We start from the raw sequence: 26,522 nt of genomic DNA, 5'->3' as shown, positions 1-26,522 counted from the left end.
TCTGAGCATAATTATGATCCCATGAGGAAAAATAATCACATATGAGGGATGGAAAAATAAAGTTTTCCTCTAAGTAATGAAAAGTAGATTTCCAAATAACTTGAGAAAAATGACAATCAATGAAGAGGTGATGGATAGATTCCTCTTGAATAAAGAAGTGAGGACACCTTGATGGACCATGATCGCCCCACTTTCTCAAATTTTATGTAGTTATAATTTTCTCATGAATGAGAGGCCAATATAAGAATTAATTTTTCATGGACCATTTGGATTCCAAACATTATCTCAAATATGAATTTGACACGAACAAATTATGGAAAGAGAAAAGATAAGTAACCTTTTTTAACTAAATATTCTAATATCTTCCAACCACGACTATCATACTCTTCTTTATATACAATGGTGCAACTAGATAAATGATTTTCCATTGAGCAAGTTATTCTACTCAAATGTAGCAGCACAAAATGAAGAACCTAGCTAATCTAGTGGCCATTGCCCATTTAAAGAGAGATGTCTTCTAAGGTTATCTTATCTTATTCTACTAACCATTCTTAGAGGGGTTGGAGACTCAAATTTTGTTCAAAAGGAGAATGCCTAAAAAATTGAAATTTCCATAGATTAATCTACCTAACATTTCCTAGGATCCAGGATAGATGTTCTTTAATAAGAGAGGAAATTGATGATATAAGTTTCCAACTCGAACACAAGAAGGAAAATATAAGCAATTTAGTTAATATCCAAACAAGTATTTAAGCTAGATTACACTTTTCAGGAATAACCGCTAGGAAGAAGGATGTTCCCTGCGGTTAAAGGCAACCACAAGCTTTTAGTTTCTCTATGAGGCACTAGGTCCCAACAACTATGGCCTAAACTAGGTCAAAAAAGGAGTCAAGGCCCACGAAAGGTAAACCATTAGAAGCACTCATAAGTACTAACTCTAAGGACCAAAATAGGATGATAATAGTGCTCAGGCTTGAATTTCATGAATTTGTCATCGTGTTTTCCTATATATTTATAAATAGAATTGAGGTGTTGGGCTACCTTTTACTTAATTTGAGAGAAGCTAAAAAAATCCCCATCAACAAAGATTCATTTGATGTTTATTTTGCACGTCCTCATTTTTAATTGACTATGGAACAACTTGGTGTTTTTGTCTCCCTCTTAGAGCCACAAGCAACACAATTTTAGTCTCCATGTTTTTTCTTCTTCATGTATATCCTTGTGATATTTTTCAAATTCTTTCTTTTCTTATATTAATATATCCTATGGGATGTAATCCTATTCTAATTGTCCTTGTAGATCTTATAAATGTTTTTTTTGGAGGAATTTGCATTTACATTATATTGTTTCTTCTTGGCCCATTGCTTCAATTCCATATTTAATTCTTTTATTTTTTCTCCTATATAAAGACTAGTGAACTAGAGACCCATTTTCCGCATTCTTGAGAAAAAATATACTTCAACCCTTTCTTCGGCAACAATAATGGATTGAATTGGAAACAAAAGTGACCATAGTCAACTTTAGGGATAATTTCAAGCAAGATTGAATTATGGTTGGATCTGCTCTAGGGTAATATTTGAGAAGAAAAAAGAGGATGTTAAACTAGAAAGGAACTTGCGACTAAAAAATTGTCCAATCTAGTCGCAATATGTCTAGGATGAACATGCCTATTGCTCTAAGTAATTTTATTTGAAATTTGTTTGATTTTCAGACCCATATTGGAAATAAGATCTTTCATTTGTTGTTGAAAGGGATCTCTAATTGAAGATCGTCCTTTGTTATCCCAAGGGTAGAGGGTGGTATTGAAGTTCCCTCCAATGATATAATTTTGAATGAACTTATTGTCTCTTCGAGAGAGGAGAATACCAACACTCTAATTTTTCCTAATAACTAATTGATATATAAAAAAAATTAAAAATCATACCTTTTAACTTGGAATGTGAATAAGTTGAAAAAACAACCTATGAAGAGAACTTTGTTGAGAAAGAAAATGGAAGAGAGAACAAGACCATGCAATATATATACCTCCTGAGGTGCCATAAGAACTAACTACCTTAACTCCACATCTTAGCCACAAATTTGAACATGTTATGAGGTTTTATTGATGCATAAATTGATCTCCAGGAGAAAGATGATTAGGTTCCTTTTGATCCGAATGGAAATTTCGATCCACCCATGGTATTCATCCACCCATGGTATTGTAAGTGGCATCTACCCATGGTATTCATTCAACCATGGTATTTATCCACCCATGGTATTCATCCACCCATGGTATTGTAAGTGGCATCTACCCATGGTATTCATTCACCCATGGTATTTACCCATCCATGTATTTACCCACCCATGCAATTTACCCGTGGTATTGTAACTAAAAAGGCTATAAGTAACAAGTCACATTTTGTAAAATGACAGATTGTCCAACACAATGCAGCTTTCACAATTATTCTCTATTTTAATAAAAAGTTTCTTGGTGTTTTTGTTTATTGTGTGTTCTCATGTTTTTCTGCCATTTCAATTTTTTATATCTTGGGGGCCTCCCCCCAAGATTCATATTAGTGGTATCAAATTTAGGTTATGGCTCCATGGGAATGAGGGTTTGAAGCATATTTTAGTTTCAAAGTTTTGCAGCAATCTTAAACAAACTTAATTCAAGTGCTACAACCTACAGAAATCATTTTATAAAGTTTAAAATAGGTCTTTTTAAAGTATTTTATGTTAGATCAAATGGGTTTTTTACGGAATTTGATTGTGTTTCCCGGTTTGAGAGATATGAGCCATTGAAGTTACACACGTGTGGAATGTTGCACAACTGCATGTACCATGAGTTTCTGGAATAATTTTCTCAATCCACAGGTCAAAAAATTTCAAGTGTCTTATATCGATAGAAATATATTTTCAATACCTCAAATGGGTCTTTGACAGAATTTGATTTTATCACCTATAGAAAAAGTTATCAACAATGTTACAACAAGAAGCCTATGATGTGAAAGAAACCTTTACAACATCTCCTTAGATAGAAGAATCTACCATAAAAAACACCATAATTTTACCAAGTAGGCTAACAAGCATCACGGTTATGGGTCACCCACAAACCCAAGTTTATGGGTCAAATGAACAAAACCCTTGTCATTGAAGTACATATGCTAGGTCACACACTATTCGTATCACAATTGGTCACAAGCATTAGAGGGTATATCTATCCTCGGATATTTGTTTGTCATGGTTATGGGTCATCCACAACCCAATGCTTCAGCGAAGTCAATTTTTTAGGCCACACATTGTCAATATCACAGTTGGTCACAAGCGTTACAGGGTATCTCTATCCTCAGATATTCATTCATCATGGTTATGGGTTAGCCACACAAAACCATTCTCTTAAGTGGCTCTTTATTCATGAAAGGCTTCTCAAGAGGGAACTTCATGCAATGGGGACCATTACTTCCTAAGGATGGAGGAATGATCTGAATGTAAAGTGGCATCCACCCATAGTATTCATCCACCCATGGAATTTATCCACCCATGATATTGTAAGTGGAATTTACCCATATTATTGTAACTAAAATAGGCTATAAGTAAGAAGTTGCATTTTGTAAAAAGATAGATTGTCCACCACAATGTAGATTTTCTAGTTATTCTTTGTTTTAATAAAAAAATTCTTGGTGCTTTTGTTTACTATGTGTTCTCATCTTTTTCTGGCATTTCAATATCACCTTCCATAAGATATTTTTCAACATTTATTAGTTGATTTAGAGCTCCCCTACACAAGGGTTGGATGACTTCCCTTTCTGGATATCCCAGGTTCCTTCTTAAATGTAGCCTCAATGGAATTTTTGGAGCCAAATTCTTTATCCTTTCTTGCTTGTACATTCGCCATATTCCTATTAGTATTTCTCTATACTTTTCTATTGCTTTCATGTGGTGCTTTTATTTCCCCCCTTTACACTTTTCATCTACAAACCCAAAGAATGAGGATCCTTGCTAGTTTCATAGGTTTTTGCTTGAGAGAGGAAGACAACCTCTTCATCTAAAACATCTTATTATTCAATTGTTTCCATCGTGAGAATATCTTCTAATGGAAACATGTCTACATTTTGACCTTTTGAGATCACTCAAGGTGGATATTCCATGGGGTTCTCTTAAGAGTTTTGCACACGGATTTCGCCTTCTTCAACTACTAGTTTAAGAACTCATACTCATTTCCTTTGGAACTTGATCCTTTATTTTTACTGGAGGATGATCCATCACCACAGTGAAAATTTCCTTTTGGAGAAGGGGCCTTTAGGCCATATACATTGTCTTCTATGGGTTTCATAGCTACAGTTTACAGAGGAGTACCCCTTCTATGCTTTGGTTGCTACCATTGGTCACCCTCTTCAGTTTTCTACTGAATTTCTTCTGAGTTTTTGTAGCTTCGGGTATGCCCATATTCATGACATAACTTTCTTGTAAAAGGAAGTTGATCATAGTCTATCTCCTAGAAATGTGACCAATTATCCATGTTCAAATTGATTGCATCAGACAAGCCCTTATCCATATCTACCACAACAAATATTCTAGCACAATATAATATCCCTTCTTATGGCTTGCCTCAATTGATATAGTGACCCAAAGCATTTCCAATATTATAGAAGCTCTCTTCATTCCAGCAATGAAGGGGGGAAATAGGGTAAATTCACCGACACTAGAACTTCAGAGGGAACAACTTTCTAGGTATCGAAATAAGGACCCTAGTGATCTAAGTAAAGACATTGTTCTCCCATGAAATAAAGGAAGTCGGTAGTTACCCGTTATTGAGAGGTTGTCAACCTTTGTCATTCCATAGGTTTAGTGACCTTGAGAAGGCTAGACGCTTGTGAATTTCTTGATTAACCGTTGGTCAAATAATCTTAGGGCCATTAAAAGAGGTTGTTTGGCATGAACTACAATCTTTGGGATTTCATCTAGCTTTTAGATGAACCTAGCAATCTTGGAATGTCGAAAGCGAGGGTTGCCAACAACCAAAGGATTAAAGCCAACAATATATGGGGCTAATGAAGGACATGGAAGAGTAGACCATCTAGATCCCAAAGCCATTAGAACTCAAAGAGAAATCATTTTTGCGTCTACCTTTCCTATAAATTATTATAATGTGGAATTGAATCTTGTTGTTACTCATGAAAGATACACTCCACAACATAACCATCGAGCTGAAAGATACATGTATATGACTGGTCAAGTTGGCATAGATGCCTCTTGGTATGAAAATATATATTAATCTCTTTTGATATCCTCTAGACGCTTCTTAACTTTGGTTTGTATGGATATATTATTTTTTCTATATTATCCTTTGGGTAGACTTTTTAATCAATATAGTATAAACGTTTTTTTTAATTGTGTTATTTTAAAATTAGTGATGTAATTAAATATTTGTAATGTTGGGTTACTAACCATTATTAAACTTTATTATGTGATGTATTGGTCTATTTTATAAATAAAAATTTTAGAGTTGAATGAAGCTAGAAATTAATAGATTATGATGTTTTTGGGGAATATTTAATTAGGGAGGAAAATATGCAAAGGGGCAAGAAAAATCTTATCCTTGCTCGAATAAATATTCCCAAGAAATTTCTAGCAAAAGATTGGGAAGATGAAGGGTCAATATGTGATTATAAAAATAAGAAGGAGAAACCATCAAAGGGTTAATTAGTTCTTATTTTCTCCTTAGTTTTCCTCTCATACTCTCTCACTTAGAAATTTGATTTGGAAAGAGAAATGGTGGTAGAACCCATAGAGGTTCAAACCTTGTGACTCTTTAAGAGTTGTGAGTGACAACCTATGTGACAAATACTAAGCCTTCTAGTGTGTGAAGGAGAGTGGCCTTCACCTTTTGTATTAAATCTGGTCTGAAAACTATGTGCTAAATCCTTAAGTTTTGTTTTCCTTCAAGGCATCAAGGTTTGACACAAGGTGGCCAGTTATGAGAAAAATTGTAGCATAGTTGAGTCTATGGTGGGGTGGAATGTGGCTCACCCTACTTCAATTATGATATTTTCTAGTTACAATAGATATATGGTTATTTCTATGTTATTGATACTTCTCACATGATTCATTTAGTGATATGTAGGAATTCTTGCTATTGTTATATTATTTTATTTATGATTAGTGTGTTGGTTATGATAGTAAAGTATGAAGGAGTGTGTTTAAATTCACTTGGCTATGTAATTTAAATAAATTGGGATGCATCATAAAAGCATGATAGTTTTGGATAAGTGCATGTTTTCTTTGTTAATTGCATGTTGCATTCTCTTTAATTTCCTCCTTCAACACAAGAATCTAGAAACACGCAGCTGACATTAAACACAATCGTTCCAAATCCTCAGCTCTAGCCAAACAAGACAAAATTGATCCTAAATGCCATAAAGGGGTCTACTTAGTTCCCCGCTCATGCAACAAACCCTATGTAGGTGAAATTGGGAGATCCTTCAACACAAGAATCCAGGAACACACAACTAACATTAAACACAATCGTTCCAAATCCTCAACTCTAGCTGAACAAGACAAAATTGATCCTAAATGCCATAAAGGGGTCTACTTAGTTCCTTTCTCATGCGGAAAACCCTATGTAGGTGAAACTGGGAGATCCTTCAACACAAGAATCCAGGAACACACAACTAACATTAAACACAATCATTCCAAATCCTCAGCTCTAGCTGAGCAAGAAAAAATTTATCCTAAATGCCATAAAGGGGTCTACTTAGTTCCCCTCTCATGCGGCAAACCCTATGTAGGTGAAACTGGGAGATCCTTCAACACAAGAATCCAGGAACACGCAGCTGACATTAAACACAATCATTCCAAATCCTCAGCTCTAGCTGAATAAGACAAAATTGATCCTAAATGCCATAAAGGCGTCTACTTAGTTCCCTTCTCATGCGACAAAGCATATGTAGGTGAAACTGGGAGATCCTTCAACACAAGAATCCAGGAACACACAGCTACCATTAAACACAATCGTTCTAAATCCTCAGCTCTAGTTGAACAAGAAAAAATTGATCCTAAATGCCACAAAGGGGTCTACTTAGTTCCCTGCTCATGCGGTAAACCCTATGTAGGTGAAACTGGGAGATCCTTCAACACAAGATTCCAGGAACACGCAGATGACATTAAACACAATTATTCCAAATCCTCAGCTCTAGCTGAACATTCTGATAAAACTAAGCACCAAATCTGTATAGAAGATACCCACATCTTAGCTAGAAGTGAACACTACTTCATAAGGAAATTCAGAGAAGCCATAGAAATTAGCAAACACCCTAATAACCTCAATAGAGACGATGGATGGACCATAAGTGAAAACTGGATTCCAATCATATCATCCAAATCGACCCCACCTAACCATAATCCTCCTCTAATTGACCTTGAACAAACATAAAAGATCTAATCCATTATAATTAAAATAATTAGAATAAACACTATTATTAGATAATTAATAAATAAATTAAAATAATTATAATTATAACAATTATAATTAATAATTAATTGAAATAAATATAATTTAAAATAATTAAAAGTAAAATAGTTAAAATTAAATAATTAATTAAAATAAATATAATTAAAATAGTTATAAAATTAATCAAAATAAATATAATTAAAATACGAAATGATTAATACAAATTTAATTTATATATAACCATGATTACAATAAAACATAAAAATTTATTCCAATTAATATTAACATGATTAAAATTAATAATTAATTAAAAGAAATATAATTAAAATAAATAATTAATAAAATCAAAATAATTAAAATAATCAAAATAAATATAACTGAAATACGAAATGATTAATACAAATTTAATTAATATAACCATAACCCTAATAAAAATATTAATTCTATAATAATTTTTAAAAGAATAATTAAATTAATTCTGTCATAATTTTAAAACCCTAAATTTCACAAAAACAATCAAATTAACAAAATATAATAAAACAATTAAAATTATAATTAACAAATCCTAATATTTGTCGGCTAAACATCTCATACATCTCTATATATTTGGAAAAATGAGATCAGTCTTTCAACAATCTTTCACATCCTAAAGATGAACCACCGTTGCTGGTTCGAAACGTCGATTATAAAGAAACCTAATGCGATGTATCTGGAAGATATGCTACATAATGATGAAACTCTCAGAAACCTCAAAGACAAAATAAGTGATTTCCTGAAGTTTAATGTTGGAAGCCCAAAATGTGGTTTATGGCATAATGAGGCCATCTTGGAATTTCATTATAATTTCTTTTCTAAGAGGTTCAAGACCATAGTGTGAGGAAATATTTTTGATCATTTAGTTAAATTTTCAGATCTTGATTCACTATATTTTCATAGTTATGCTCTAAGAAAATCGTGCTTCCTAAATGCTCCTAAAAGAAGGTTAATTTGACATTTTTGCTATAGCTTTTCTTCTTGGTGGTTTCAAAGGGTGAAACTTGGACCACATTTAGGGTAAATCCCAAGGAAAATCTTGTATATATTCCTTACCTTGATTCACTATATTTAGAGTTATGCTATGATAAGAAATAGCTTCCTAAATGCGGCTGAAATAAGGGAAATTTGAAATTTTTGCTACAACTTTTCTTCTGGGTGGTTTCAAAGGCTAAAACTTGGACCATACTTAGGGGAAATCAAAAGGAAATTATGGTAGATATTCCATATCTTGTTTCACTATATTTTTGGAGATATTCCCAAAAGAAGTAAGGTCTTCTCAGAAATCAAATCTCAAAACAGGTAGCATGGAATTTTTTCCATAACTTTCTTTCTCAGAGTTTCCAGATTATAAAACTTGTAGGAAACAAAGAAAATATATCAAGGTATCTATTTTATGAATTTCATATTTTGGTCCTATATAATTTTCGAGATATACTCTATAGAAGATTGGGGTTTCAGACAAATAAACAGTACACACAAACTTGTTTTATGAAATGGTCCAACAAAATGTGGTTTTTTGGATGGTGATTAGATAATGTGTGGGAATTGTTTGATAAAATGTGATTCCCCACATCTCTAAAAAAGTACTAGGGTGTTGGGTGTGTTATGAAGTGGTATTAGATCTAATTTTTAAGTTGTGAAGAAGAAAAAAATTTGATACCCCTTATCCTTAATCAAGCATTAAGGCATCTCGTATATTACAAAGTGGTATCAATGATAAGGTTTAAAACTAAACCTAAATGAGCTTAAGCATAGAAAAAAATTTAAAATTTAAATTAATATATATGCATGTGTGTATACTTATGTGAAATTATTTTGTTGTATATATGAATACATTGATGTTACTTGAATACATACTTGAGTTTGATACAACAAGATAAACATGCAAGATGGTATAGTCCTAGGAACAAATGAAGTAAAGGTAATAGACATGTTTAATTGTTATTATTTTAATGGTACTAATAGAGGGGTGTTATATTAGTAAATAAGAGAACTTTCCAACTGTGGAAAAAAATAGAAGGATGTCCAACAGAAAGGCACAACTTAGTACTGAAATGATCTCCTCTAAGGAAAATGGGAGAGAAGAGGGAACATCTCCCGACCTTATTCAGAAAATGAAGAGTTTAAAGGAAGACCTTCAGAGTTGGAAAGAAGATAATGAAAGACTCATTAGAGAACAAGAAGAGGAAACAAAGCTAAACACATGACTACTACAAAACATGTCATACATGCAAGGGTTGTTAAAACATGGGAGCCATTGGATATATAGAAGGGTATCATAATGAAAATATCATGGAATTCCATGAAAAGAATTGGAAACCTCACCTTGTACAACTAACCTACTTAGTTCATAGCCTTGTTGGAATATGTGTCATTTCTCAAAGATGTTGAGATGAAAATATCCTTCGAATCTGAACCTTAGTTTTTTTTTTATTTCTAAGTTAGGAGACACATGAGACAGTTGCTACTTCAATTATAATTTTTTTTTATTCCAGTTATATTTATATGACCCTATTTTACACTCTCACTCTATTTTTGTCTCTCCTACTCCAATTTCAAGTTACTAGCTAGTCATAGAAAGTTCCTTTCTAGTTTCTAGTGTGAAGGCACTGAGGAACCATTGAGATTGGTTATTCCATCCCGATGAAGTATCTAGGTCCTCAACATACTACGCATCAGATCCTATCTATGAGAGTGTTATAAATATGCATTCATTCCAAGAAATAATACATAAGAGAGTTAATAAGTAATTTAAATTGGTCTCTTGATCTATATTGATCACTTTTCTTGTCAAAGGAAAATGACCAACATTGAGTTAATATCTTGGGGGGAAAGAGAAAGAATGTCCTCATTTTTATAGAGGTGGTAATCCTCTATTTATTGATGGATATTCTTCTTTTGTCCTCAATTGAATCTATTAGGTTAGTTCTAAAGAGAAAACCCGAACAAAACTTCCGATAAAGATCTCATATAGCAGATTTACTTCTGAAGCACACCATCTCATTCATTAAAAAAGAGGGAACAAATATGACTACAAAGTATTTTATATACATTGTTTGTGTATGAACAATTAAAATACTCTTCTCATGGAAACAATATTGATAATGATATTTACATCATAAGAATTGAAAAAGTAAAGTAATGGTTATGAGAAGATTGGATTCCCGCATAACAATGAGTAAAAAAAACCAATTCATTGAGAAATATGAAAATACATAGACCATATTTATAGCAAAATTAAATTATATTCCCATTAAAATCATTGGGATGAAAAAAGTTACATTGTACTTAAAACTCAAAGTCCAAATGTTACATTAGATATGAACTCTTAGTAGTTCTTTTTGGAACTTCAAATAAAAATATTTGAAATGAGCTCAACGCTTAGAAACTTTAAATGCATTTTAATTGGGTCCCATGGACCATGTATATGAAAGTACCTAGAAGATTAAAAATGAATTCATTTAGAAATCATCTCTTGTCATTCAAAATCATTTTTAAATGAAGGCCTTGATTATTGTTAACTAGGAGTAATATATCAGATTACTCAACTAGAAGGTCACTTTACTTACTATATTGGAAGGGAATTCTCTCTCTATTTTTGAATGTCATTCCATCATTTTTATAATAGTTTCTTATTTTTCCTTGGAACTACTTTAAAGATAGTATTTTTATCTACTTTGTGGTAACTAAATTAATTATCTTTGGTAAATATCGATCTTATTTTTTTCTCTCGAACGAAGTTCACACTTTAAACATCCAAATATTCCTTTAAATTGGTCACTTATTTAAAAATAAATTTTTTTCCAAGTCATAAATGGTAGTGATGTAATTTTTTTTTAGGAATGATATATTACATTTCATCCATATAAACATCCCAAAGTTGTTCTTCATGTCAATAGATTTCCAACGAGCTCACATTTTTCCAATTTTGACATCAAGAGCTCAAGTTATGGATTTTTTAAGTTAGTGACTTAATAGTCATTGATTTTCTCCTCCTAAATCTTAGACTTTGATTTATAAATCCACCATATTTATCCCACATGAATTGTGGGAGGGAATTTGTCACAACTTATAAAGAAACAGACTCCCCATAATACCTATGTATGAAGTAGAAAGAGCTATGTAACCTTGTGTTTTGTGAGTAGTGAAAAATTTTATTCACATGCCAAGTCACCTAGTCCAACCAATACCTTCCATATATCACCCAAAGATAATTTCATGTGCCATTGGGAAGTGTGCCTAAAAAAAGGTGTGAAAATACTAAAGTGAAGTGATGGATTGAAGTATCACCCAAAGATAATTTCATGTGCCATTGGGAAGTGTGCCTAAAAAAAGGTGTGAAAATACTAAAGTGAAGTGATGGATTGAAGTGAAGTGATGGATAGAGTGAGATAAATCAGGTATGCTAATATGGATGAGGATAATAATGTGTAGAGGTAAAAGTATTGTTAAGAAGTATAAATTAAGAAAAATGACGAGGAGCTAAAGTGAAGTGATGGAGTGGAGAGAGGTAAAAGTGAGTAAGTGGAAAATGGAGTGAGAATGTGGAGAGGTAGAGAAGTAGAAATTAAGAAAAATGACTTGCATCTAAAGTGAACTAATGGAGTGGAGAGAGGTAAGAATGTGTAAGTGTAAAATAGAGAGAGTGAGGTACGCGAGAAAGATTCACGAGAGACACACATGGGTGAGTTTAACTTCATGGGTTCTTGAATCAAATTGGTAATATCTTAGGCACATAACCTATGTTATTAATTTTTTAAAGTGCTAGATGAAGTTGACACATAAATCTACCCAACAAGAGTATTATTACAAAAAAATTCTTTCTTTTTTAGTGTCATTTTAAAATAATAAACCATCCCCATTAACCTTGTGTGAGGAAGCACTGCAACATTGAAACTGACTAAATTATTAAGAAGTTGCTAGGTATTTATGACCAATAAATGAACGTAATTTGTCACATTCAAAATCTCAAAATTTGGTCTTCATATAGAAATAAGCTTATGCTTTGAATATTTTAAAGTAAGTTTTGAAACATTTTATTTCCTAATGTAAGACAAATTACAATAAGTTAATGGAGACAAGTACTCATTTCAGTTTCCAACTTAGTTCCTCCTTAAGGTATCTGAGCATCCTTGACTTGGGCCCACCCTAAGACATTCATATCCCCCTTATATTTTTGTTACTATCATTTTCATGTTTTGAATTTTCCTTGTTTAGCTCTTAAATCAACATTTATGGAAATTTTAATTTCATAACTTTATGCTTGGTTAAGTAGATAGTTTTATGAGATAACTTTATTTGCATGTCATTTATATCATTTGTCTTCATCTTGGATGACTCGTATTTCATATCATTGTATTTTGCAATATCTTTCCATTTCATTTCATTTGTTGCTTCAATTTATGTGATTTCATATTTTATTATGCAACCAAGATAACAAAACTTGGTTTCATAGTGTTGAAGCTTATGCTTAGTTGTTTTATGCTTTTAATAGATAAATAATATTATTTCCCATCATTCTTATCCCTTTCTCTCATCTCAGATTTGCATTTTATCATTTTTTGGCATGTTGGCTTTTCCTATAGCAAAACAGGGAATCTTACAGCATCTAATAAACAACCCATCATTAGGGGAATTTTGAGGTAAAATATGGGCCTCAAAACACAATATGTATTCAAAAATGTTAACTAAAAAATAACCAATAGGATTCAAGATGATGATGTCATCCCTAGGGGAAATAGTTTGGAGGGAAAAGAAGAAAACTATTTTTTTAATCGCATTTTCAACTTATCTCATTATAGGATTTCTCAAATGTCAAGTGTAGACACGTCCCATCATATGCGGAATTTAATTACACATCCAATGAGTTCCTACTATGCATGCTTCTAAGCAGAGCCACATAATTTTTTTTTTTTAAATGGTATAAAGAGTTTTATTGTAAGAGGGTGTATTAGACTTACATTGTCTTCATCTAAAATAAATTGGTTGTAATTGTGCATTTTTTGTGCCATCTTGTACTAAAATTTAATAATAATAAAAAAATTGGTCATGGTCGTTGAATCCAATTTTTGGGACCATTATTCTCGTCTCGAGTTGAAGTAGAACATTGTGCCTGTTTCTTGATTCTCTTTTGGCATTCTATTGAATTTCATCAAATGGCCACAAGAAACATAGTACTTCCAAAATTCACATCTGTTAATTAGTTTTGTTGGAGGAAAAGGATGAAACCTATATTTATCATCAAACAATTATTGGAATTGGTAGTTCATGGTTATCATATGCCTTATGATGATGAATACAAAGCATTTGATAATGATGGAAAACAAAATTTAAAGGAGATTATAAATAAAGACAATGACACACTTTCATTAATTGGCAACACAGTCGAAGAATAAATATATGAAATTGATCTAAGACAAACAATAAGGTATTACAGACTCATGCGCATGGAAGTGCCTATGTTATTTTATGCAACGGATCAATAAGATTGTGAAACACACAGGCAATGAAGCAGTTAAAGAAAACATAATAGGAAAACATATAAACACAACAAGTTTAATAAGGATTTCACCCAATACTCCTGGGCTACGTATCCTGGTCCTGCCTTCAGTGGTGGCCTCTCTATTATGTTTTCAGAGAAGATTTTTTACAACAGTGAGCTCAATTTGAGTCTCACTCAACAGGTATAAATCAGTAAGACTGTACTTGGATTCCCCCAAGTCTCTGTAGTACACGGACTCTTCTTACTGACTCTTGACCTCTATTGGTCACAGTAGTATGATCCCAATCTGAGACTCATACATGACAGGCATATACAGGGGAGTTCACTTGAACCTCTCAAGTCTTCTCTGGAGCATACAGACTCTCTGACCCTCTCTATCTCCGTCCTAATCCTCGTTCGATGTTGTCTTTGCTTCTGTAGGTCAGCTCGGCTTCTTCTCTCTTCTTTCGGCTTAATGCCTACGACTTACTGCTTTGCTTCTCTCTCTGTCAGTTTGTTGCTTTAAAGCCAATCTACTTCCTGACTGTTCATTTCCACTTACCGGCTTTCCAGTTCCCCTGCCTCTATCTGTTTGAATCCCTCTATCCTATGTAATCAGTCACTGTATAACACCTCACAAGGAGGTGTCCACCTATTTCATAACGGATGAGTTTCAGTTCTCTTAGACATATTTGAAACAGTCGTTTTTTTCCGTTAACTCCAAGAATTCCCACAAAACACGACCTTCTGCCAACGCATCGTCCATATCGAACTACAAATTCTATGTGATCTTGCCTTATAATCTTGTCAAATCTGGTCATCCATCGGATCGCGTCTTCATCGTTGATCTGGGGGCCCCAGATTCGACAGTCATCATTCATATCAGGCAGCTAAGTAGCATGATGTTTACCTGTCCGATGTGAGAGGTTTTCTCTCTCCCTGCCAGGATGCGTGGCGACCGCTGTGTGGCATCGGGCGAAGCTCGGTCGAAACTGCTTACCACTCGAAGCCCATCTGATATCCTTCCTGTTTTGTGGAATCCCGCTCCAACAGAACCAAAACAATATTTTCCATGTTTTATAATTATTTGGGTCCGGGTGCTCGGGGCTTCTCTTCACTGAGAGGTTTGCCCTGAGATATGCGATTAGTGACTTGTCGCTAATCGCATATCGGAAACTACCTCCAATGCTTAAATTTGTCCCTACATTTGCTGGTTGGTGTCAGCACACGTTACCATGGTACCCCACTCTGTGCGCTAGATTGACGGCCCTCGTTGATCCATGCTAATTGCCATTGCAACTGTCTGAGGATTCCCTCCGATAGCTTGATCTTTATAAGAATTTGAATCTTTGGCATGTTTTTTAAAGAGTTCATGAAAACTTAGAGAGTGTTGTAGGATCCTATTTGGATCACGCCTTCCCACTGAAAAATATTTTGGACCACCAAAAGTTGGTTTTTAAGCATTAATCAAGTGAGGATATAGATTCCTCACTTGCCCAATTTCTATCCATCTCGCGCTGCTTTGTTTTGAACCTTTGAGTCCAACCCTGAGGTACTCAACATCCCCTCTATGCGTAGTTCTCACCTTCTTGTCCAGAACTATATCTTCCTGCAATTTATTGAGATATTCAGGAAACAGATCATCAATATAAGGCAATTGGCTCTGCTCTTCAGGATCTTCAATCAATGAAGGTTCAAACAGTCTCAAGCTTTCTGCATTAACTACTGAATAGATATGCATGTAAGCTGGCAAATCAAGGCGGAAAACATTCTCACTGATTTTCTCAAATATCTTGAAAGGTCCATACCTTATTAGCTTCAACTTCTTACCTTCACCTTGCATTCTGTCTTTGCTGATATGCAGCCAGACTTGATCACCAACTTGGAAACTATGCTCAATTTGATGCTTATCATGCCTTGCCTTGTACTTGGCTTGGCTCTTTTCCAGTTGTTCCTGAACTATCTGGTGAATTTATTGGATTTGTTCAATGAACTTGGTTTCCTTTTGCACATCATTGTGTCCATCAACCGCTATGTCTTTACCAAAGAAAAAATCCAAGGAGACCTTGGTGTGAAACCAAAATAAGTCTCAAAAGGAGATCTCTGTTTAGAAGAATGTTTAGCATGGTTGTAAGCATGTTGCACATAACACAAATGTTCATCCCAAAGCTTGGAATGCTTGCTGCAATAGCCTCTAAGCAACTGGATCACTGTCTAGTTGACCACCTCTTTTTGGCCATCTGTTTTTGGATGAAAGGTTGTGCTCTTGTTTAGTCTGGTTTCCATCAATTCCCACAGACTTGACCAAAATTTCCCAACAAACCGAGAATCTTGATCAGATACAATGGAAGTGGGTAATCAAAAATGAACCCATACATGCTGAAAGAACAACTTTGTTGTTTGTTCAGCTATAATCTGTTTGTTACAAGGTATTAAAATACACATTTTGCTGAACCTATCCACAATAACATATAAATAGTCATGATCTTTTCTAGATTTAGGAAATCCCCCAACAAAGTCTATGGAAACACTTTCCCAAGGATGAGAAGGGACTAGTAGTGGAGTGTACGAGCATAGTTTTCTATTGCTAGGCTTGCTTTTAGCACACATAGTGCACCCCCTTACATATCTAGAAACTGTTTCATTCATTTTTGGCCAATAACAAAATATTTGCAGCTGTGCAACTGTTTTACTTACACCAAAATGACCCGATATTAGAGAAGTGTGTGCTTCTCGAATTATCTTTACTCTTTTGGTTTGAGGAATGCATAACTTTCCAAAGTGATACAAGAGTTGATCCCTAACATGATAATCCAATTCTTCTACTTGTTTTCCATGACTTAAAGTTGCATATACATCTTTAAAATCTATATCTTGAGCATATTGTTCAATGTAGCTTTCATGCAATACTGAATTATTCTTAAGTATAGTAGATGCATTTATGATTGGTCTAGACAACATATCTGCAACTTTATTGTGTATTCCCTTCTTATATCTGATGACTAGATGAAACTGTTGTAGAAAACCCATCCACCTATAGTGTCTTCATTGCTGCAACTTAGTTTGTGAGTGTAAATATTGAAGTGGTTGATGATCAGTATGTATAACTGTCTCTTTGCCCATTAGATAATGTTTCCACTTTTTCACACTTTGTACTAATGCATACAATTCTTTATCATATGTGGGATAATTAACTACTGCAGAATTAAATGTATTAGAATGATAACATATGGGTTTACCATGCTGCATCAACACTTCTCCCATGGCATAGTCATTGGCATCCGTTTCAATCTCAAAGGGTCTTTGAGGATCGGGTAGTGCTAGTACTGGTTTTGTACTAATCTTTTCTTTTAAGGTGTCGAGGGCTTTCTGTTGTTTGCCTCCCCACTGAAACACCTTGTTCAATCCTATTAAAGCATATAAGGGAGCATGCAATCAAGGAAAAGTTAGCAATAAACTTTCTCCAATACTGTGCTGCTCCTAGGAAGCTTCTAACTTCTGTAACAGATTTGGGTTTAGGCCAGTTTACAATGATTGCAACCTTAGATGGATCTATATTCAATTCACCACCCCCTACAATATGACCCAAATAATTCAAAGATGTTTTGCCAAATTCACATTTTGATAGCTTAACATAAATATTTTCACTTTTCAAAACATCTAGAGTCTGCTTTACATGATTCAAATTCTCTTCCCATGTTTTACTAAATACAAGAATGTCATCTAGATATACAATGACAAAATCATCAATAAAAGGCCTAAGTACAGCATTCATTACTGTCATGAAAGTAGTAGGAGCATTAGTTAAGCCAAAAGGCATAACTAACCACTCATACAATCCCCTCTTTGTTTTGAAAGCAGTCTTCCATACATCTTGCTCTGCAACTCTGACCTGATGGTAGCCACTATGCAAGTCCAACTTGAAAAAGTAAACAAATTCTTTCAACTGATCTAATAGATCATCTATGCGAGGAAGGGGATAAAGATTTTTTATTGTTATCTTATTCAGTTCTCGGTAATCAATGCACATTCTCCATGAGCCATCTTTCTTTCTCACCAAGACAATTGGAGACCCACATGGTGATGTGTTGGGTCTTATGAACACTTTCTCGAGCAACTCTTGTATCTACTTCTTGATTTCTACATTCTCTAAAGCGGGCAACCTGTACATTCTGATGTTATGTAATGGAGCATCTTGCTGCAAATTAATATCATGTAATATTTCCTTTTTGGGTGCCAGACCTTTAGGTTCTTGAAATAGCATATCATATTCTAAAACAACTTTTTCTAAATCAGATTGTTGTTCAGCATCACAGCCTTCAAATACATTGGTTTTATTAGGTTTCTTTTCCTTTACAACTATGAGTAAAAATTGTTTGCATGAATTTACAATTATTTTCATCTCCCCTGAGTTTATGAGAGTATAATTATCCTTGGGTTTATGAGCTCTTACAATATATTCGCTTCCATTTTTAACACGTTTATAGTTGTTTTCAGCTCTATAGAAAATGGCTTTTCTATCATACAAGTAAGGACTTCCTAAAACAATTCCACATATATCCAAGGGAATGATATCTAACTCAACCTCATCTACAAATGCTGACCCAAACGAAAAACTAAGTTTACATTGTCTAGTCACTTGTAGCTTTGCTTTATCACATACCCAACCCAATGGATATGGCTCCTTGTGAGGTGTGGTTAGTAATCCCAGCTTCTTTACAATTGCTTCAGAAATTAAGTTTACTTGTGAGCCACTATCAAACAAAGTATAAAACTTTTGATGCTTGGAAATAACTCTAATATGAAAAAGCTTATGTCTTTTCCTGTCATTTTCTTCATTATCAGTAGATTGTGCATAATTACTAGCAGATGCTTCAGAGTTTTTACCTTTTATACCTGTGGCTATGATTGTTGTTTCATCCCCTAAGTCTGACCCCAAATCCTTCTAAATAGTTGCAACAGTCTTCTTCTTTTTGCCATCGAACTTCTTGGGCCTCAGTTTTGGATGCAAAATCCATAAGTGTTCATCATCATGCCCATCCTTCTTCCAGTGAGTGCATGAAGGTTTTCTCTTTTGTACAACATTTGTCTTCCTCTCTTTCCATTTATGCTTTCTCTTTTCCTTGTTCTTGCTTACAGTGGATTTTGATGATCCCCCAATCTCTTGGTTCACATTCTTGCCTCTAGCCTCTAGATGTGTAGCTTGAATAGATACCTCATGTATGCTAGTAGGATTAAACATGAGAATGGTGTGCTTTAGATAGCTGTGTAAACCACCTATATACTTCAATAGAGTTTCAGGTGAGTCTAAAGAAATGCCTAGAATCAAAGCTCTTTTCTTAAATTCTTGGGCGTAACTTTGTACACTTTTCCCTTTTAATTGGTGAAGAGTTTTCCAACTCATCATAGCTTGCTGCATATAAGCTAGTGGATAGAATTGTTTTTTAATGGAAAAAACAAATTCATTCCAGGTAGAAATAATTTTACCATGCTTCTTCAAATCAGCTTGTGTCTTGCCTTCCCACAATACTAGGGAAGTGCCTCCAAGGCGTAGGCTAGCCAACTGAATCTTTCTCCTTTATGAATCGATGTTTTGCACTCTGCAATATACATCAATCTGTCTAATCTAGTTATCTAGCTTTTCTGCATTCAATTCTCCATCATAAACTAGAAAATCAAACTTCACATCTAATTTAATCAAAGAAGGTTTCTTCTTTTTGTTTTCAGGGCTTTCTTTATGTGAAGAAGATGATGATGAAGGTGACGATGGGGGAGATGGTGGAGAGGGATTTTCTTCTTTTCCTTTGCCTTCTAGGTGGGCAACTAGAAGAGGTTCTTCTACTCCTTTATCTTGTTTGGAGGTTGAAGAATCTTCATCTCTACCTTTCTTAAATTCTCTATACATTTCTTCAACCGTGGCTCTCATGGTCATGAAATTGTCCATGAACTGGGAGACTAATTCCAAGGGAATTTCTTCTGCCATTTTCCTCCTAGGATAGACTCTTCCAATTTTTGGGTTAGCTTCAACCAACTCTCATTCTCCTAATTTGAGCTTTGTCCTAGTTAGCATTGAACAAAAGAAATCCAGCACAAGCTTGTCTAACCTTAGCAACCTAGAGCTATGATACCACTTGATCTGATATTGATCTAAGACAAACAATAAGGTATTACAGACTCATGCACATGGATGTGCCTATGTTATTTTATGCAATGGATTGATAAGATTGTGAAACACACAGGCAATGAAGCAGTTAAAGAAAACATAACAAGCAAACATATAAACACAAGTTTAATAAGGAGTTCACCCAATACTCCTGGGCTACGTCTCCTGGTCCCGCCTTCAGTGGTGGCCTCTCTATTATGTTTTCAGAGCAGAGTTTTTACAACAGTGAGCTCAATTTGAGTCTCACTCAAGAGGTATAATCAGTAAGACTGTACTTGGATTCCCCCAAGTCTCTGGAGTACACGGTGTTATAGATATTTTTGGGCGTTGCAACCCCAAGCATAAAATGTCCATAAACCAAGGGATCCTAAGTCCCTACAGGTGTTTTTCCAACCCCTAAAAGAAAAAGGTCAACTAATTACAACATCTCCCAGAAGTTCTCCATGAAAAACTACTCATAACTGGTCAAAACTGGATCATTTCACTTACTCCATGGCCAGGGTGTGATGCATCTCACCTTGTACACATGGGAAGTGCATTGCATTTCAAAAAACCCTTCTATGGGGTGTGATGGACGAGAAAAGACAAGTGGCAGAGATAGTTTGCAAGGTGGATGATCATGGAATCTTCCAGAAACTTCTCCTGTGACACTTGCCTCTTAGAATTGCCCAAGGATGAGTAAGAGATCAATGAGATCTCCAAGTGGAATCAAGAACTATCAGAGAGAAGACACTAATAAAAAACCCAGAGCAGACTCACACCTCTGCAAATATCTATATATAGATCTCTCATCCCAGAGATCTAGGGGTTTAAGGCTGGAATTTTGCATCTTATAAGGAATTGTTGTTGGTTTCTTGAGGCAACATCATAGTGTTGGGTGATCTAAGCTTTGCATGAGGTGAAGAAGGGCTTACTTGCTGAGAGGATGATGCTAGGTCAGAACAACTGGTTGTAACTCTCTTGGCTCTTTCTTGATTATCAATAAAGCTATTCAAGTTTTCCTCCATACTCTTGTGTAATCTATGTTTTGTGCATTTGTATGGTCAATTTACATCTGATCCTAGATTGTTTATGATAATAGATCCATGTTCTCGGATAGTGTTATGCTGCTTTGATTCCACAGGTGCTTTGTAAAGCTGGGTATACAAGGAAGCAGGTAGCAAAGGACAATCCGAAGAGAGAGGAATCAAGCAAGGAACCAAGCGCAAGACAGAGGTTGGTCTCCTCTATTCTTCTCTCATCTATCTTTCATAAAGGAAAATGAAAGTAGTTTTACTTTGTTTTTTTCTAAGGTAGCTACCACACCTTAGTAGGATTAGCAGTTCTGCATAGACACTTTTCCCTGTAACAAAATGGCGACTCCGCTGGGGGGCGACTAGGTTGTTTGTTTATCTACATTTGTTTACTTTATAAACTTACAGACGGAGCCTGAAGTTGAGCCAGGTAGCTTTTGAACTACATTTGCTATGCAAATGCAAAGTAGATAAATGTCGCTTCAGTCGATCTCCGGGTTTTGTTTATGAGTTAAACAACTGATTTACAAACTCTCTAATTGCCCTTGTGGTGGCTCTAGTAACCTCTTTAGATCTACCCCTGTTGTTGATTTACTGATTACCACATGCTCGGCCAAAATCCCTGTACTGAACTGCAAAACGTGACCCGGAACCCAAGCAAAGTCTCGTTTCTAGTCTAGCGCACTGTCTGTTCTGTGAATCTCAAATTCAGCGCACTTCCCGAGTGTAGTAGGTGCACTGCATTTCAAATTCACTGTGTTACAGGTGCGCTGATCAGACTAGGCATTGTTCCTGAATTTTGGTTTCTATGTTCACTCTTTTCAGATCTATTCAAGAGTTTTGCTGCCTGTAGTCAGTACACCTCTGTTTGAAACCCCTTTCCTTGCTGTTATTCTGCCTCCATTGTGCAAAGAACTGTAAATGTTTTTGTGTATTTGTTGAGTCATTTTCAGTTCTCCTTTGCAAAGAAGTAACGTAATTGTACTGTCGTTTCTTGATTTGAAAGTGTTGCAAGTGTCGTTTTCAGTCATAGAAGAGAATCTGATTGTTCTTGATAGTCAATTACCCTATTGCTATTGTATTTGATCTAAATTAGTAGTTTTTCTAGTGTCGAAAGCAAGTTTTCATTTCCAAATCGCAAAGTGTTGTCATTGTCTTCATTTTGATTTTGAAAAGAAACTAGTTAGTAATTGTCGCTTTGAAAATAATTCATATTTGCACATTAGCTTTCTTTTATCATTTACACACTAAGAAGGCTGACAAAAAATACAAGCATGTGCATTTGCATTTAGACTGTTTGTTGGTTTGATTTAGGACAGTGTATATAGTGTGTGCTCTTTGCTCTTTGTTGAAAGAATGCCATCTCTCTTTCCTTAGTAGCTAGGATTTTCATTGCACAAAGAAGATAAAACGACTGTTTATCATCTTAGATTGCATTTTAGGAATTGTACATCTACATCACATGGTGAACCTGAAAGGTAAATTTCTTAAGCAAGATCAACTATAAAATAAATTTAATGAATCTAACAACGCTTTGGAACCTAACACACAACATCTAGAAGTCTAGGCTAGAGACGTATTCCGGCGTCATAAAGCCTAGTAACTATTGTTTTCAATGTTGGTTGGGTGATTCCTCCACATTGAGACAATAACTGCCAGTACGAACTTGTGCTCTCACGTACCGTCGAGTATATTTTGGGAGACCACAATAGGCTTTATCCTTTATCCATAGGAAGCCGTGTCTGCCGCCCTATCGATCGCAATGCACTGAACACAACATTCGGGAAGATTGACTGCCGTACCCTAAAAAGTATTCTGCAGTTTTTCGATTGGTTTGGTAATCCCTCTGTCTAGATTTCCAGAGCAGTCCCTTTCGTTCCTTTTCAAACTCCTTAACGGAAAAGAACCATCTGAGCACTTTTCACTTCAGGCTCATTAAAAATCGAAGGCGACTAGAGTCATCTTTTGTTTTTTCTTGACTCTTAAAAATTGAAAAAACAAGTTGTATCAAAGCATCTAAAATTTATTTTAATAAGAATAACATCACTGTTCCCTCGTTGGTCTTAGAAGTTAGTCTCCCTTCATCGCAAGTTCTTGCAGAATCGCTAGGAAATATTTTGGATAGACTAGATATGTCTGAACAACCGTCGACATCCATGACTGTGTCATCTGACGCAGCAATGGCAAAGCCTCCTGCTACTACTCCAACAATGTTCACCGGTATACCATCTGTCCCGGCAAGTTATCAAAAAAAAGCCGGAGTCCAATCAGGGACTGTTTCGACGACATGGTCAGTTCCTATTTCTTCATCCGGATTATCATCTGGTATTTCTTATGTTGAAACTCAACAAATTGATCCAATGTGTCTTCAAAGGCCAATCTACCCTTTAAGTACTGGATTGCCACCATATGGAGGGAAGTATGCCTTTTCATTGTTCCCTCCCAGAGAACAACCATATGGGAGTTTACAAAAAAGTTCATGTCAAACTGGAATTACATCCAGCGGTTGGGTACCAATACTGCCTCAACAACCAAGGGTTGTATATTCAATGCAACTAGTCCACCCTGTGTCGAATATTCCCACTATACCTGCTATGGTGACTGCGTCGCAAGTACAAGTGCTACCTGTTGTATGTCAACCCCAAGTTTCTCAGGTTGCAATACAACAGCCTCTTGTCTCAACGACTCAATCACAACCTCAGGTTAGTGCCTCCTTATCTGGAGTGACTCAGGCTCAAACAAGTACTATGACTCCTCATCTTGGTCAATCATCCAGTATTGGGCAACAACAAATGGTCCAACAGCCATGGTTGGTTCAATCTCAACAACTGCCATTCCAGCAATCATATCAAGGACCTGAGAAACAAGTCTTTGTAAGTAATGGGCAACCACATTTCCAAAGCAGTTATCAACAATCATATTATAATGGTTATGTCCATCAACCTTGTCAAAGTTACCAGCATCAAATACATTATGCTGGTATGCAAAGACCCATTGCTCAGGCGATTCCATCTTATCCTGGGTATGCTTCACCTAACCTGAATCAACAGTTGCCCTTTGTAGCAACTCTAGAATTACCAGATTTAAACCGGCTGATGAATGATCCAATTGCTTATGCCCCTTGGTGGTCGGCGATTCCGCATAAAATTCCGTCAGATATTCCTAAATTTAATGGAAATCCGGGTGAAGACCCGTCGAATCATGTGATGATCTTTCATATGTGGTGTTCATCTAACACTCTAAACGATGATTTGATTAGGCTTCGCCTTTTTCAGTGAATGTTAACTGGTACAGCAGCAAAATGGTATATCGAATTGCCTAGAGCTTCATTCGATAACTTCAGCACCATAGCCACAACCTTTTTAACCCATTTTCAGCTACCAATAAGGTACAAAACAGGAACAGAGCTTCTTACCAATTTCAAACAGACAACGACCACTCACATATCTGATCATATTCATGAGTGGCGACGTCGTCGCAGAATGGTAAAAACATATGTTCCTGATCAACTGCTAGCTGAATGGTTTATTAAGTCATTATTACCTTCTATCACAGAAGATGTGGCAAAGGGAGGAGTCGTCACTGAAGAGCAAGTTATTGCTCGTGCACAATATCTAGACTTGATCTATACTCAGTCTGGCACGCTCTACGATAAAATACCTGATGCTCCTAGACCAGAATTTTCCATTCCTCCCCCTCCTAAATCAAACAAAGACTCTCATGCCGGTGATGGTGTGATAGGTACGACAAGCACGAAATCGACAAAGGCTACATCTAAGAAAGCCCGTAATATTTCTGATCAAAATGCAAATGAAGAACTTCTCGCCTCGGAGGTAAATGTCGTGTCGACCGACAAGGGCAAACAACTGAAGCAACCAAGGGGCAAGAAGAAAAAGAAAGGGAGAAAAAAGAAGCAGGATGAGTCATCTCCTGAAAAACCTTCTGCAAACCCTTCTGGGCAAAGGAAACCCCCTGCAGGGTGTCAGATATGCGATGAGGATCATCAGACGAGAGATTGTCCGCATAAATCTGAAGTTAAGAAACTCTTTAAGAGTTCCAAAACCTCAGCAGTATTGACTGATCCGTTTCCAAACCCGGGAATCAAAATGCTTCCCGATCCCAAGTGCTTATGTTGTCTATCTCAAAGCGGCAAAATGATGCTTTGACAAGGAATAAAGATTACGGGAATCCACAGCTGTCGAACAACAAGGCTAATGAACAACCTAGTAGTTCGACAACAACTTTGACCGAAGTTGTGCCACCCATCATTCCTGAACCAATGATAAAGCTGCCAAAGGGAGTAGTACACAAATCTACATTTAATCCTTGTGCCAAAGTAGCATAGAATTATAATATAGTAGAGGACCTAGCCCAATCGCCGTCCACTATGTTGACACTTGATGTACCGCAAAATTGCCTCTCCCAAAAGCAGGATCTATTATCAGTAATAGGTGGGATTTACCCAACGGATTCCAATCTTGTATCCTTTAATCACAAAGGATATGACCCTCAATTACCAGCTCAACTAGCTTTCCTTATTAAAGTGAAAGCTCTCAACAAAACTGTTCATCGAACAATTATTTATGAGGGGGCATCTACATGTATTATGTCGATGAGTTGCTGGAAAAATTTAGGCTCACCACCCTTGTCGCGATCATCAACAATGTTAAAAGCATTTGATGGATGATCATACACTCCATACGGAATTTTAAGTAACTTGCAAGTGGAACTAGGAGGAAAAACAATAGAAATAGATGTCGAAGTAATCGACAAAAACCTCAATTACAACATCCTACTAGGAAGGCCCTGGATATATGCCATGGCCGCAGTTGTGTCGACCTACTTCAGGAAGATTGCATTTCCCTTCCAAGGAGGAATTACAATCGTCGAGCAACAAGCATTTCTCCCCAAAAGTTCACAAGTTACGGGAAGCATTCCAATGATCCATGGAAGCAATCATTCGCTTCAAAATATTGGAGTAGGCCTCCTAAAATACCCTGCCTTAATGGGTACTTTTGCCCTACCGCCTCCGAGTAATTTGGCGGAAGTGGCCACAGTGGAAACCTGCAATATGAAATCTTCTATATCTAATGGATTCGGAAGATTCCTAAACATTTTGTCAGCATGGATCATTGCCATTTTAGAAATATTGTAGCAATCAATTTTCTTAGCTTGGCGGGCAAAACCAAATCAACGCTCATCGAGTGTTTGGATAGATAGGTCTAAGGAATATGGCACCTCTTCAGATCCTTCGTCGCATGTACATTCTATAGACGAAGGAATCATTCAATCAATGATGATAGGAGAGGCACCATGGGAAGATTACCACCATCGCTCCCATCTTCCGGATTACCACGAAGATTATTCCAGCAACCTTAATCATCCATCAGTTTTTGATTT

This window comes from Pinus tabuliformis, chromosome 1_2 (genome assembly GCF_031772625.1).
Source record: "Pinus tabuliformis cultivar Carrire ecotype Pingquan chromosome 1_2, CPIR1, whole genome shotgun sequence".
NCBI classification, from domain to species: Eukaryota; Viridiplantae; Streptophyta; class Pinopsida; order Pinales; family Pinaceae; genus Pinus; species Pinus tabuliformis.
Note: the sequence above shows the minus strand (reverse complement) of the source record.